The sequence below is a fragment of the Ambystoma mexicanum genome, chromosome 7p (assembly GCF_040938575.1).
Source record: "Ambystoma mexicanum isolate Mex_15411 chromosome 7p, UKY_AmexF1_1, whole genome shotgun sequence".
Lineage (NCBI taxonomy): Eukaryota > Metazoa > Chordata > Amphibia > Caudata > Ambystomatidae > Ambystoma > Ambystoma mexicanum.
In genome coordinates, this window is record NC_090939.1 from 202,415,033 (window position 1) to 202,430,078 (window position 15,046).

The 15,046-nt window shown below is 46.6% G+C and overlaps 1 protein-coding gene across 3 annotated transcripts in view; it reads left to right on the forward strand.

Annotated features, from left to right (window-relative positions):
- The window catches only part of BRWD1 (bromodomain and WD repeat domain containing 1), a 3,236,587-nt gene that overhangs the window by 739,707 nt on the left and 2,481,834 nt on the right, over nt 1–15,046 (forward strand). The gene's annotated exons all lie outside the window — the stretch shown is intronic.

The window sequence follows — 15,046 nt, forward strand, 5'->3', positions numbered from 1 at the left end:
CCCTTCATTCCCACACCGGATCTCTTTGACAGACCACATGTCGAGCAGTTTAGAGTGTCTCCGACCGTCACTGGACAGAGCGCCTCTGGGCCTCCCCCACCCACCCCCTCCGCCCACACTGTGGAACATTTTCACGGCCTCACCCTTCTTTGTGATCCTATGCTTGGGCATTGATCGCTGTTTCTGTCCTCCACATCAATCTGCAGAAGATCTGATCCTTCCTGGAGCATGGATAACCAGTGTTGGTCACCCTTCCAGGTGAACAGCAGGCTGAACGGGAAAGTCCACTTGCAGTGCACATTCCTTTTGACCAGCTCCTGTACCACGGGCCCATCTCCTTTTTTGCAGGGTAGACAGAGCCAGGTCTTTGAATAATTGGATGTGGGAGTCCTCATATTCTAGTGACTTTTTTTCCCGGCAGCCTGTAGGATCCTCTTTTTCAGCATATGCCGAAAGGGCAACCAGCACATCTCTAGGACGCTGGTTCTCTCCTCGCCCGTTACGGCCAGTTTTGTGTATTCTGACAATACCGATTACTTCTGTCTGAGTGTATCGAGCATCTTGGCAAATAGAGACTGAATTTGAGTTTTCAAGACATCTCCCATGTCTTCTGAGTGGTTTTTGATATGTTTGATCTCTGGATATTGTTCACCAAGTCCTCTGTTTGCATCTCTGAATTGTGGGTCATCCTCAGGTGTTCCAGCAGTTCTGCGTTTGCCTGGACCTCTTTCGTCGTTTCCTGTCGGCCCGTTCTATGATATCCGTTCTTTCTCACAGTTGTGAGATCTCCCCCTTGAGTTTCGCGACCGTTTTGGTCTGGTCCACTTTGAGCAGTTGGAACTGCACTTGAAATGTGTCCATGAATGCCTCCTGAAAGTCCTTGAAGCCTTGTTGGAGATCCCTTTGTCAGATTGTCACAGATTGTCAGACATCGGCACTTCCTCAGAGTTGCTCAGGGATTACATAGGGCCCTCCTTCAGATCATCTTCTACAAGGCCTGTTGGTGCCCAGAGGCGCTGGATTGGCCTGGACCTCTGTGGGACTTTTTCTTCATGATGTGCTGCCATCCACCTTGATTTTCCCCTCTGCATCAGAGTTCTCATCTAGGCCCCTCGCTGCTTCACCACAAGGGCTCGAAGTTTGCCAGCTCCAGCTGCGAGACCAGTCTCTGGTAGGCCGCCCTTCGGGTATCCACACATCAACGGCTATTTACCTTTTTATGCAGCCCTGGCCCATTGTTATACCCACTGGTCTCCACAGGGGGCGGCAAACAAATGTACCTGCAGGTAGGCGACTCCCCAGGTCCTTCCAGTGATCTAGCGGCTTGGTTGAATCCTCCTCGGAGTAGGGCCCACACACCATCTCAGGGGCAAAGGTCCTCAGGGGGCGGGGGGGTGGGTGAATCCTGCTGTTGTCTATGCCCTTTGCAAGGGTCCCTCACCTGGGGTATCCTGGTGCTGCCAGTGGTCCGCCTTCACCAGTGTCCTTACCCAGTGTTGCTGCCACTCTGGGATCGGCGCTGCAAGCTCCTCTGGCTTGTAGGTGCCTTGTTCACCCCCTCCCGGCAGCACAGTCTTCTTTCCCAGGCTCTCTTCTCCTGGGCCAGGACCTCCAGTGGTGTGGGATCCGGCCGCCTGCATCCGCAGGGTCCGGCATGAGGCAGTCCTCCTGGGTAGCTCTCATATCGCTGGCCCAAGTGCTCCGGCATCCATGGGTCCATGCCAGCGCCGGGCGCTTCCGCCAGTCCACCTCATTTTCTGTCGTTCGTAGCCAGGCATCGAAGTATCTCTGACCAGTGGCCCACACGGCTTCCTCATCGTTGGGGCTCCCACTGTAATTCGGAGCCTCTGCTTATCCGAAACAGTTGCCTCCACCTTGAGACACTGGCTGCCACTCCGAATCAACCACACCCTCAGTGTCTGTGCCCCCACCCCCAGTGTTAGGCAAAGTTTGTATGCAGTACCCTTTGGGACCACTACACACAGCTAAAACTACAGGTAGAAGCAAAACCAACCTTTGGTATAAGTTTGTACTACACAGTTTTGTGGTAGCGTTGCTGAGCTGCCAGGCTTATCTCAAAAGGGAATGTGAGCTGTAAGGATGTTACCCAGAGGTCTATAATTACAAGTATTCAAATAGACTCTTATACACAAGGTTTCTTGGTAAAACACTTAATAATTTATTTCACAGTCAGTTATAAAACATTCACTAGAAGGAGGCAATCTATATCGCACACAAATATACTTCAGTACATCACACTATCAGGTTCTGAGGCATTTAAACTACTTTGAAGGAGGAGCAAAATGGCATTCAGAGCATTTGAAGTAGGAGCAAAAAGGCGTAAGTTAATAAAACGAATATTACAGTTTCTCTTAAACAGTGCAAATAGTTTGAGTTCACCAGAGGAGTTGATTCGGTGCAATAGGTTAGGCCAAAGTCAATGGGCTAAAGTCTTTTATGGGATGAAACAGTTCTGGAAGTTAAACAGAAAAGTCTTGGCCAAAGTTCTATGTTGGGTCACAAGCTGACTAGGCCTGCAAGTTGCCAAAGTTTCAAGCACTTTCACAGTGAGAGGTAAGTCCTCTCGGTCGGGTTTTCACAGTACCTTACAATGAAGAAAAAGATGCAGCTGAAGACTGTTCCTGGCAGTTCCTGTAGATCTTGCTGTTCCTGAGCCTCAGTCGCGGGGATAAGAGGGAGGACGTCGGGGGACTCCTGCACTGGGACTGGTCAAAAAGCAGGCAAAGGCAAATCTTCAATTCCGGTAGCTCTAGTCAAGCACACAAACTGGTGTCCTCCCTGGTTATTTGGTTTCCTGCAACCAGCTCCGAGAATGGTATCCAGGTGGCTTACGAGTTGATTGGTCCCACTGACTCAAAGGGAGAAGCCTTCCTTGAAGGGCTTCTCTGTCGAGATGAACTTGGCGATTCGGACCTACAGCAGGGCTTCACCAGGCAAACCAATGGTCCAGGAGTTGCAGCAGCTGTCCTCTTCCAGCTCATCTTCGGTTCTTTCGTTCCAGTGGTCGACTCTGCCTTCCAAGCCAAGAGACTCGCCTTTTATCCAGTTTCCTCCCATTTATTCCAGCCTAGCTGCCACTCATCCAGCAGGGCGGCTCTCCTTGCCGGACAATCAGCCAGCCAATCATGGCAGAGTGCATTTGGCTCTCCTTGAAGACTAAACACAGGGAGTTTCGGACACCTCCCTCACTTCCTGCCCACCCCAGACACTCGGGCCCCAGAGGCGGTCTTCAGTCCTGAAACCCGCCAACGGCGTAGGAACAAAGGGACCAAACCTGGTTTGGCGCGCAGAGACGAACTCTAGACGGATCTTTGCAAAGAGAAACGGCAAAAAAAGAATAGGACCTGTTTTTACAGAGGGGGCTTGGACGCCATCTTGAAAAACATGGCTCCCGCGATTTAAAGCTACCGTTGTTCGCGGTCGAGAAAAATCATGGTAGTTCATTGTAAAACCACTGCCACCAGCCATTTCGATAGGAAAGAGTAGCATTTGACTGCTACATGAGTTTCTAGACACATGGGATACTAGGGAACCCCTCCAGCACTCTATTGTAAGATAGGGTGTGCTGGGTCTAGGAATTTGAAAAGACTAGTAAAGTCAATTTCACTTTACTCTCCCTGGGAAACAGTTTATCCCAGAGAAGGTATTTAAACCTTGGGACAACCTAAAAGGTTTCCCTGTGTCACTGCACTGAGGGTGCTGTGTGACACAAATGAAAAGATGCCTAACTCCATAACCAAAAAAAACACGAGTAAAACTCATCAAAATACATGAGAGAGTGGGGAAAAAGGGCTCACACTCTCTCCAGGAAAAAAAAATCAAGTCCTCAAAATCCAGCAAAGTTGCTAGGGGTCTCTAAGGTGTAGGGAATTAGCACATTTATGAGAATTCTCCCTAACACCCAGCATGCTGCCCCAGTGGGCGCCCCTTGGCGGCATGGCTCGCTCACCAGGTCCCTGGATATCACACTGCCCTCCGCTGCAGTGTGTTCCGGCTTCACAATACGGAGAGAGCTACTGGGCGCGCTCCCTCCAGATCCGAAGGTGGTGGGAGTGGGAAAAGTGTCTGATACCTGCTGAAGATTTGAAGCTATTTTATTTTGGGTTTTGCACCATGCCAAATACGTCAAAGTCCTTGGGTTTTAAACTCTGCATCCACTGCGGGTGTCCGATGTCAGTCTCCAGTCCCAACATGATCTTTCTTTATTGCTTTGTAGAGAGGCACAAGTATTAAGATGGATTTCCAAAATCAGCCGTGGTGCAAGGACTTTGGGAGGCCACCCTATTGTGGTGAACAAGGAGGGCACTTGAAAGGTTATCCAAAACCCAATCAAGATGAGATAGCAGAGTGGTCAAGGCTTGGTGTCAGGAAGGTTGGGAGTATGGTGTAGGCTTACAAGAAGTCCACACAGAGCGACACCAGTAATTCCAGTTGGACAGTAAGCATAACATTTTATTAGGCCTTCAGTATACACACCAAGCATATAAAAATCACAGCCACGTAGTGTCACACAAAATCCTTATAAAACATATTTACACATCCACCCATAGTAGGAATTGTATATGAATCAATTACCAGCACAATACTGGTGCCAAATGCAATGAAAAATAGTCTCAACTCTTTAGAATCAATACAAACAGCTTCTCAAATTCTTATGAAGTCCAGCCCTAAGATGGTTTGGGACCTTGCGCCCAAATGTCATCAGTTCTAAACCATATACCTATTCGAGTAAGTTCTTATAGGAATAGCAGTGCCCGTGGTTATGATTAATGGAAAAGTTCCAAAGTTAGTTGCGTTCGGGTTCAATCCAACACACTCGGATGGGGATATGGAAGGATTCTTTACCCAGGTTCCACCACCAAAGGTCAAGTTACAGGGATTTAAGATCAGGACTTTACGCCCTAGTTACCATATTGGGAGACAGAGAAAGCAACAACAAAGTAGACTTAGCCCCCTGGCTCAGAGTTTTTCGGATACCACTGTTGGAGGTCCCAGACTTCGTTCCAGGCTTGTTCTCCTATTCTTGTTTTTACTGTGTTGTCTAGACAGAAGAGATACTTTGTTTCACTGGATTTCGTTTGTCGGTCGTGTTGCACAGGAATCTGTTACTGACGACTTCCAGTTGAAGACCCAAACAAAGACAAGTGAAGACTTATGTGGGAGAGACAGCCATGGGACACGTCTGGGACAAGAAGACAATATCCAACGAAGGTTACCACGGTTGGGCGGCGAACACAGGAGCAGCTCCCAGCAAAGCTTCCCTTGTAGTGAGTCGGCTGAAAATGAAGGAGCAGGCAAATTGTGGCACAAGCTGAAGGTTTGCAAGTTCCAAGGCTGAACTCTTAAGGCTGCAGAGAGGTAACCCAGGAGAGAGCTGGTTGTTAGGCAGAATCATTTGCAGTACCCTTTGGGAACACTACACACAATTAAGACTACAAGTACAATTTCACCTTTGGTACAAGCCTATACTACACAGTAAAGTGGTAGTGATGGGCGAGCAGCCAGACTTATTTTAAGAGTAAAGTGAGCAGTGGAACAAGGTACACAAAGGACCAACAATTACAGTGATTCAAACAAACACTTACTCAAGGTTTCTTGGTAAAAGAATATACATTTAAAAACATTACACTAGCAAGAGCAGCTCAATATCACACATTAATAAACCACAAATACACAACCGGTAAGTAAATGAACAAGTTTAGCTCCCCTGAAGTTGGGAGCAAAATGGCACTTCGAATACTTTAAAAGGGGGTAAAAAGACAAGGTTATAAGAAAAGACAGGACAAAGGCGTTCATAGGCAAGTCAAAGGGTTTCAGTTAACTACAACCAGCAATTCTTCTCCTAGGCCTGGGCCAAAGTCAATGGTTCAGAGTGTTTGTATAGGATAGCTCAGTTCTGGTAGATAACGGTTAAGTCTTTGCCATGGAGTTTAGAAGAATTTGGCTAGGTGAAAAGGTTGACAAATGTTTAGGGAAGGACAAGCCTTCGAAGTTGAGAAAGTTTCCACGAACTTTCGCAGTGGCCGAAAGGATTTCCGGACCGCGTTTGCCCAGTAGCTTTGTATTGAAGAGCTGTAGCTGAGGCAGTTGTTCCTGGCAGTTCAAGCAGATCTCGCTGTTCCTGAGGTTCAGTTGTGGGGACAAGGAGGACGTCGGTAGGTTCCTGCACTGCCCAGGGATGAGTCGAAAAGCTTAGCAAGACGTCGGTTTAAGGTGTGAGTGCCTTAAAGTCCACAAGTTGGTTTCCTTCCCTCTGGCTCTCCGGTTTTCAACAGCACTCTGATGAAAATTCGACGAGATGGGGGCGGGTCCGGGTGGCTTGCGAGTTGGTTGTTCCCACAAAACTCGAGGGAAGAAGTTAACCTTGAAGGGCTTCTCTGTCGATGGCGTTTCAGGCAATTCTGACCTGCAGCAGGGCTTCACCAGTCGTCCAGAAGTTGCAGCAGTCCTCTTCCTTCAGTTCATCTTCGGTTCTTTCGTTCCAGTGGTCGACTCTGCTTTCCAAGTCCCAGAGACCTGCTTTTAAACAGTTTACACCCATTCATTATTCATTCCTGCCTGACTGTCACTCTCACAGCAGGGAGGCTGTCCTTGCTGGGCAGCCAGCTGGCCACTCACGCCAGAGTGCATTCAGGTCTCCTAGGAGACTAAGCACAGGGAGTTTCAGCCACCTCCCTCATATCCTGTCCACCCCAGACACTCAGGCTCCAGAGGAGGGCTTCAGCACTGAAGCCCACCAAAGGCCAACGAACAAAGGGACCAAACCTGGTTTGGTGCACAGAGTTAAACACAATGAGGACCTTTCCCAAAAGAAATGGTGAAAAAAGTCGACCAGAGTCTGTTTTTACAGATGGGTCTAGGGCGCCATATTGAAAAACATGGCTGACCCGATTTTTAGCTACTGTTGTTAGCGGTTGGGAAAAATCACGGTAGTTTGATCTAAACCACTGCCACCAGCCATTTAAAGTAGGAAAGGGTAACATTTTACTGTTACATGAGTGTTTTGACTCGGGAAGCTAGGCTACTCCTCCAGAACTCTAGAGGAAGATAGTGTGTGCTGGGTCAGTAAATTTAAAGAGACTAGTAAAGTCAATTTAACTTTACAGGCTCTGGGAGACAGTATTCAGTCCCAGAGAAGGTATTTAAACCATGGGAAGTCTGAAAGGCATCCCTGTGCCACTGCACTGAATGTGCTGTGTGACCAACAGAAAAAGATGGACCATGGAGTTGTTTTAAAACTCCATAACCAAAGAACACAAAAGTAAAACTCACATCAAAATACATGGAAGAGTGGGGAAAAAAGGCTCACTCTTCCCAGGTAGAAAAATCAAATCGTAGAAATCCAGCAAAGGTGCTGGGGGTCTCAAAAGGTAAGGGAAATTAGCACATTTTGAGAATTCTCCCCAACACTGGTCAATCCACCGGTTAGTCCAGCGTCCTTTCCGAATGCTCAGCAGGCACAGATCCTTTAGTAGGGATCAAGACTGATTGTTCGCAACAGTCCATGGTTCGAAGCACCAACAAAGGCCTTCTTGAGATCGGATCAGAGGAGCAGAGCTTCACTGGGACAACACTGGAGACGAAGCTGGTCTGCTACAGGAGTCTCCTCCGGGTTGACGGCTGGCTGCCTGTAGAAGTCTTGGTTTCTTTTAGGAAAGATTACTATTTTGGCAACTTTCCCGCCATAGTTTTTAGGGAGCTATAATCTTTTTGCTTTGTTTGTGAATCTATTCTGACTTTTTGAGGTGAAGTAAAGCCTTCAGCTTCACGTCCACTGTCTTATACTAATTTGTTATGGGGAAACTGATCAGTCCTTCAGACTATCAGTACTGGGAAACTATTTCCCTTTTACCCTTCACATTTGTGTAACTTTTTTTACATTGAACACAGCATCTTGCAATGCAGTGCTGTGGAGATTTCTTTATCACCCTAACTTTTTACATTTGGGATTTTTGGTTACTTTTATATGTGCCTAAAGACAAGCTTGTCGCAGCAGATACATTGTTATATTTTTTGTTATTTCTAGTATTGCACATTAGCGTTTACCACGTATGGCTATGAAACGTGGCTAGTGCCCTAAAATGGCTGTGCCATCAGATTTTTGCTTGTTCTGCCTTGCACGGTCAGGAAATCCCATATAAGGTAATGCACTTGCCAGGGAAAGCTGCTGCATTTGCTGGCAAGTGCTGTCTTTGTGTGTGACCCAGGAAGTGGCTGGGACTGTCTGGTCCCTCTCCATCTGTGGTTCCAGTGAGTCTAGGTATGGTGCATGAGTGAAACCAGTAGTTGTCCTTTATTGGACAACTACTTGTTGTTACCAGTGGTGGCTTGGACTTGCTTCTAGGCTGGATTTTGGACATGGAAAGGATGAGTAGACTGAACGAATAGAACACAGGAAAAGGATGGAATAGATGGAACTGATGCAGTGGATGAAAACGAATACCGTAGTAGGAAGGATGGAATGAATAATTCACATTAATCTGATAAGGACAAAATGGGTCTACAGAATGGATGAGGTAGTTAATGTGGTGAAGCGTTGAGTGGATGGAATGGAAAGAAGGACTATTAGATTAAATAGATGTAACAGACGAAATGGATGAACAGACGAAGTGGAATGAACAGACAGAGTAAATAACACAGATAGATTAGATGGCACAGATGGATTACTCGATAAATCAATCGCTTTACTGATAACTACCATATCACACTACCACCCTTACTCTCTCCTACACACCACCACTCAATTAGAACACAGCGATACTATGACACATTTAGTATAGCTGTTCTCATACTAACACCCGCCACATTTTCCTCGTCATCCTAATTAAACACAGCTAGTTTATGCGTCTCAGGCCTAATGCAGCCAGAAATCAGTCTGGTTGTCCACCCTCCAGAATTGAACACGTACAACTGACCGCCCCACCACCACACCTACCGCTAAGAAGCAGCTATCATGCAACTGCCGCACTGGCTGCACACATCTGGTGCACCCACGCACCCTATGACTCTCGCTCTCTCTCTACTGACTTGAACTACGGTTCCCGAGGGCATTCAACCTACCAGTGCTTTGAGATAATACCAATGATACATAAGGCACTATATAAATGCCAAATAACAGGACTCCTGCAGCCATTTTTTCAGATCTGTGTTTGAGCCAAGAATCCCTTGTAGGCAAACAGCCAACTGAAGATCCGAAGATTATTCCCGAAGAGGCCTGACATCCCTTCCTGCAACTGCCTGCTGCTGATCTTTGGGTTTCCCATAGAGCATCCCTTAAGGACCAGCATGCTTCTGGTAAGCTTGAGGAGGGGAAAAGCAAGAGGAGAAAGAGGGTAGGTTTACTGAAAAATCTTCTTCCCATGAGGCCCACAAAATGTTCCATAAGGGAAATGAGCCACATGGAAAACGTAGTGGGACTAACTATCCCAAGCATGAGAGTGGACACTCCAAGCCTAGCTATATACAAAGGTCCAGTGGATCTTGTGTAGCCTGTGGCCATGTGAAGGGGGGGGGGCCCGATCTATGGGTAAGACCTTGGGGGTCCACTCTGTGAATCTGACACTTCCTTATGAAGAGGAAGAGATCATCACTGGGATATCATTCTCTTTAGATACATTACCCAGTTGTGAAGTATCTGAAGTAGATTTAGTTTCCCCTGAAAACCTCGGATTCTAACATTGCTGGAGCTTTTGCCGTGGAGCTCAGGTAGGCAACCGCAGAGCTCGACCTAACAAGGCCTTCTCACAATCCTAGTGACTTTCTTTGGTTTCTTAGGAGTTGTGAGGGCAGTTGGAGGGGCAGCTATGGGTTCATAGTCTGCAATAAAATGTCTGTAATACCCAGTGAGGCCTAGAAAAATTATTTTCGAGGGGGATTGGGTCCTCCGACGTATTCCATATCTGACGGTAATCACCACCGCTGTGCTGCGGTGATTACTGCCATAGATATGGAATACGTTGTCGGACCATCCCATCGAAAGAACGTTACCAGGTAAGAGAGTAACCTGTTAATCTGGGTTTGGTTTGTGGAATTTGCCTAGTCTTGTTCAGCTTGTACTTTACTTGTAGTGGCTGAATGTTGCCTCCACCAACCTTATGCCCAAGGTAAGTTACTGATTCATGACCAATATGGCGATTGGTAGCCTATATTGACAAGTGGGCCTGCTGCAGCGCCTGTAACACAATTCCCACATGTTTAACAAGTTACTCCTGTTCAGATAGTTCCATGTGTACCAATTAAGAGAAAAACTCAATAAATGCACAAGAAAACCCAGTTTTATTCCAAAAACAGACAGCCGCTGGGAGAGCGCATAAAAGAAGGGCGTTAGGAACAACAACTGTTAAAGGAAGAAATCGTCACAGTTGATGTCATAGTTGGTTAAATCGTATCACATTTCTATTCTCAAGCTTGATTCGTTGGTAGAGTATAAGACGTATAGTTATCTATAAGTGAATCCCTTTATAATTGGTCCTTCTACAACAAATAACCCCTCCTAGGCTCATCCCTCTATAGATAATCAATTTAAATCTAAAACACTTTTGGTTGGCATTCTTCATCATTTGTCGATAAGAACAACAGACTTCAATTGGTCGGTCATTTGCTTATCTGACCACACACTTTTATGCAGTGCCAAATTAAGTGGTGAGGAAGCAGAGATGAGCGAACCGCTATAATCCAGTTTAAAGAAGCTACTCCCCTCTGTCCCTGGTCTGAGGTCTTATCTGCCAGTCTTCTCCATGGCGTTGGTGTGCTGTCTCTGTGATTGGTTGGGCTAAGGAAATGGCAGGTGCATTATCTAATTTGGCCTGGAATAAGTGACCATTGTGTGGATCACGTGGTAGAGGACAACTGTTCAGAGCTCAATTATTTTTATTTATTGGGTTTTCTACTATCTTAATGTGTGTGTGCTTTCCTTCGGCAGCCACTCGGGCCTTGTGTATTAGTTTGTTAATTGGCACAGTAGCTACTTGCATCTGACATTCAAGGATATGTGTATTTCTCATTGCTTGCCGCCAACTGAAACTAATTGGCTTTAATAATTGTATGCTGTATGCCCTGGGAAACGTTATTTGGTGTGGTTTCTGCATGCTAAACAGAAGGCGCATCTTACCAGAGGAGCGGGAGTCTGGTAAATCCACAGCGAGTGTCCTGGAGGGACCGCTGGAAGAAAGACAGCTGCCGTGATACTGAAGATGATGTGGTCCTGTGGGGTTGCCGTGGTTCCATCAGCGAGTAGGCGGAAAGCTGATGTGGAAACCGTGCCTGACAGGGGAAGCCTGCCGAACAGTAAACCTTCGCCACAGCTGCATGTTACACCAGTGAGTCGACCCAGAGTGTTGGGGGCCCTGGGAAGTGCCAACCAACTTATGAACATTTGGGTAAAAAAATGTTAATACCGACCAAGTCGAATTGAAAGGCAAGAGAATCTCCATATGAGATGTCAATTTGGGAAAACCTGGAACAAGTATTGCCATAAGCCAAGAGACACTAATGAAGAAGTTGAAGGGCTAAAGTTGTACAAATCTCCTCAAATGAGATGTCAAGAAAGAAGTTGAGATAGAACTTGAACAAACCCCCATGTATGCAATGTTAATACGATGTGAATCCCTTTATAATTGGTCCTTCTAGTAATATCTGAAGTCAATGAGGTATAAATAGTGAAGAAGTGCAACTGTGTTATACTTGAAAGAAAGCGAATATTGTAGAAAGACCTTGTGAAAGATGCACTTCAGTCAGTGAACCCCTTTTGGAAAGAGATGCCTGGCAGGAGTGTACACCAGGGCATCTGCAAGAGCCAAAGGGGGGAGGGGGGGTGGAGAATCCCTGTCACGGGAGTAAACTAGGATATCTAAAGATTTAGTTGAGATGTTCCTGGCAGGAGGGTGCACGAGGAAAGCACTTTAGAGCGTTGAAAGAGAAACTTTGACATTTCAAGCAGCTGTTGAAATTAAACATTTTTGCCATCCTGTAAAGTAGAAAGACTTCATTTTGCTATACTCCAAACAGTTTTGTGGAAACGTCATTTGCTTTGCCATCATGAGGAAAGTATTATGTGAAAGGGATATTTTCATTAACTTTAACAGAACATTGATGGAACAGAACATTTTCAATAGTTTTCCCGATTCAATTCAGGGGAAGGGAGCCGACCCCTGGATAAAAGGATTGTTTTGTTGGAATTATACATTTGGATTTTTACACTCTATTCTTGAATTGAAAATTGAGACATTTACCTTGCACCTTTTGATTGTGTATGTTAATGTGGGGGTCCGATCTATTTTGGACACAATACTTTAGCTTACTTTAGTTTTAGTTTCATAGGTAAGGACAGATGGGCCTTTATCCAACCCCCTTTTTCTTTAACAAAACATTACTAATGTTGAAAACATTACAACTTTGTGTCATCTAATTTCTGACCCCTCACATCTATCACACCTAGATCCAACTTCATGCTGACCTCACACTTAACGTGTGAGCTACTCTTGTCTGACATCCTGTAATCTCTCCTTTTGGTAGGCGCGCTATCTCCTCTGTGAATGTTATGCCGCCACCAAGGTGTCAAGCCTGGAGTTAAGAGAAAAAATAAAGGCGGAAATTGCCTAGGCTAAGTTTTCACATCATTCTGTTGATGCAGGGTCAGGTCAGGGGACAATTTGGCACCCCCAATAGAGCCATCTGAAGGACTTGCCTCGGAACAGATCAGGGAGAGATTCAGATCCCTCTTCCTCTCTATCTGAAGCCTATCCCATTTCAACCCTACGGATGAATTACTTCAATCTATTAGCATGAAACACTTTGTTTTGTTTATTTGGTAATGCGCACCAAACCCTCAGGTAGCTGGGCGCAGCAGTTAAAAGAATATTCGAAGCTTAGTTACAACATAGAAAGGTCAGAGCATAAACAAAAAACTGTCATGATGCCTACCCCCAAGGAGCCAGATCGGATCCAGCGTCCCCGGAAGCAGACATGTTCTCGGGGGGAGGTCCAGCGGCCCCTGGTAGGGGCCCTGTGGGCTCAGTCCTGGCGCCTTTGGCGCCAGGCTCATATTGGACATCAGTCCTTGCGCCATAGGCGCCAGGCTCATAACAAGTGAACTTATGTAAAGAGTGATTTTGTGTAAACTTACCTGATGCAGACCATGCTGCAACATCCAGGCCTCCTTGAGGCCTGAATGGGACTACTTTACCCGTGGGACTATTTTGCCACTCGGGCGTGGTCAGGGAAGGATACATACCTGGTTGGGGAAGGATACATACCTGGAACTTCTTTGGAGGCTATTTAAGCCACGCCCAGACAGCAGCTCACGCTTCGCGTTGTTCTGCTCCTAGCAGCTGGACGCTCACCGTGTCAGCTCCTGCATCCCGGCTCAGCCACGCCCGATTAGATCCTGGAACACCTAGAAGGAGAGAAGAGAGAAGGTGAGAACAAGAACATTGCCAGTTGCTTACCTGTGTCCGGAGTCGTCACGCCGGCTACCTGAAGAAGAAGTTTATTTTAAACGCTTCGCGTCGCTCGTTGCAGCGCCGCGCTCACTCACCTGTCCACGAAACATCTTCATTCTTCATCGCAACCCTCTGCATGGTCCACCGCATACCTGCACCTAGGGGAAGAAGAAAGAGAAAAGGTGAGCAGCAGGATCGTTATGATGAAACCTGGGTTCCATCTTTAATACTTACCTGTCTGTACTAGGCGGGTCCTGTCAGCATCTCGGGTCGGCGCTGCTCCTTGGGCAGTTACTGTACCCCGGCCCCTAAGGGGAAAAAAGACAAAGCATTACTGGATGTATTTAAAAGACATTTTCAAGGATCATCTTACCTCTTATCCACCCGAGTTATTTCCGGCGATTCCATTCTTCACTCCTAAAACTCCCGCAGTTTCTGTAATAAGGAACGGACTTCAGATTTCGAAGACAGATGAAAGGGAGATCATTTTCTTGAACTTTTACGAACTACATACTCACGGCGCTTGCCTGGAAAGTCAGGTGAACTTGAACCTCACATTTCCAGCTAACCAGTGAAGTAACTGGATATACACGCACCCCTGCACCAGAAGCAGGATGGAGAGTTCATCCTTTCAAAACCTAAGGTGAGACTTAGCGGGGGAATTTTAGGAGGTGGCCAACGGAGAGTGAACTGGGAGGTGGGAAGCCAAAGCGTCACTCCGTAGATAGCTAACCCCCTTTCTCCATCTGCAGAAGGATTCTCCTGCGGATTAGACGAGCAAGATTCGGGGGTCCTGTCCAGTCGGTCTTCCGAGTTCTGCGCATCACCCTAGAAGAGGCCACAGCAACCCAGACCGGATCAGCGCCTCCGTGGGAGTCAGGTGAGCGTTACAAAAACAATTACAGTGCATACAATTTACAGTGCGTGACAGATATATACAGTAATAGGGTCAGTAGTGTAATACACATGGGATCACAAGGATAGTCCTAGGTCAGAAACGCAAGTAGGTAGGGTGGGGTGAGCGTTTTCTTAGATGTCCTTGGTTCGAAACAAGCTCAACAAATTACGTAGATAGTTCACCTCACCTAGTCTTTCACCTATCCAGCAAGGACCAAACCACTTATCCAGTAAAGCTCTAGACTCGCAAGATTCATGATTAGCATTTCAGGGCCTTGGGGAAAAATAAACTAGGGAAGATTTCTGGTCATACGAGTGCTTGACCAGCCTTCAACTTGTCATGGGCCTGAGCCGTGCATTAGCAGGGTCATCTCCTTTCTTTAGCCCAGCACATAGTCTACCACATTTGTGGTAATTGGATGAGTGGGGGATTCTCATTCTTTCTTGACAATAGTTAAGGGTCTTCTAGTAGGGTGACCAAAAAGAATTTCCAAGGGGCTAAAGACAACACCTTCATGAGGCACCTCGCTGTAGGTAAATAAACATGGAAGAAGTCCCTGCTTCCTTCTCAGAGGCTCCTCAAGAGCTCCAATCATGCTTTTAAAAGGGGGCATATCCACAATGTCTGTGTTTCAGCCACAGCATGCCAATATCGGGCGATTGTGTGGGGACCGGGGGGCAGGTCCAGA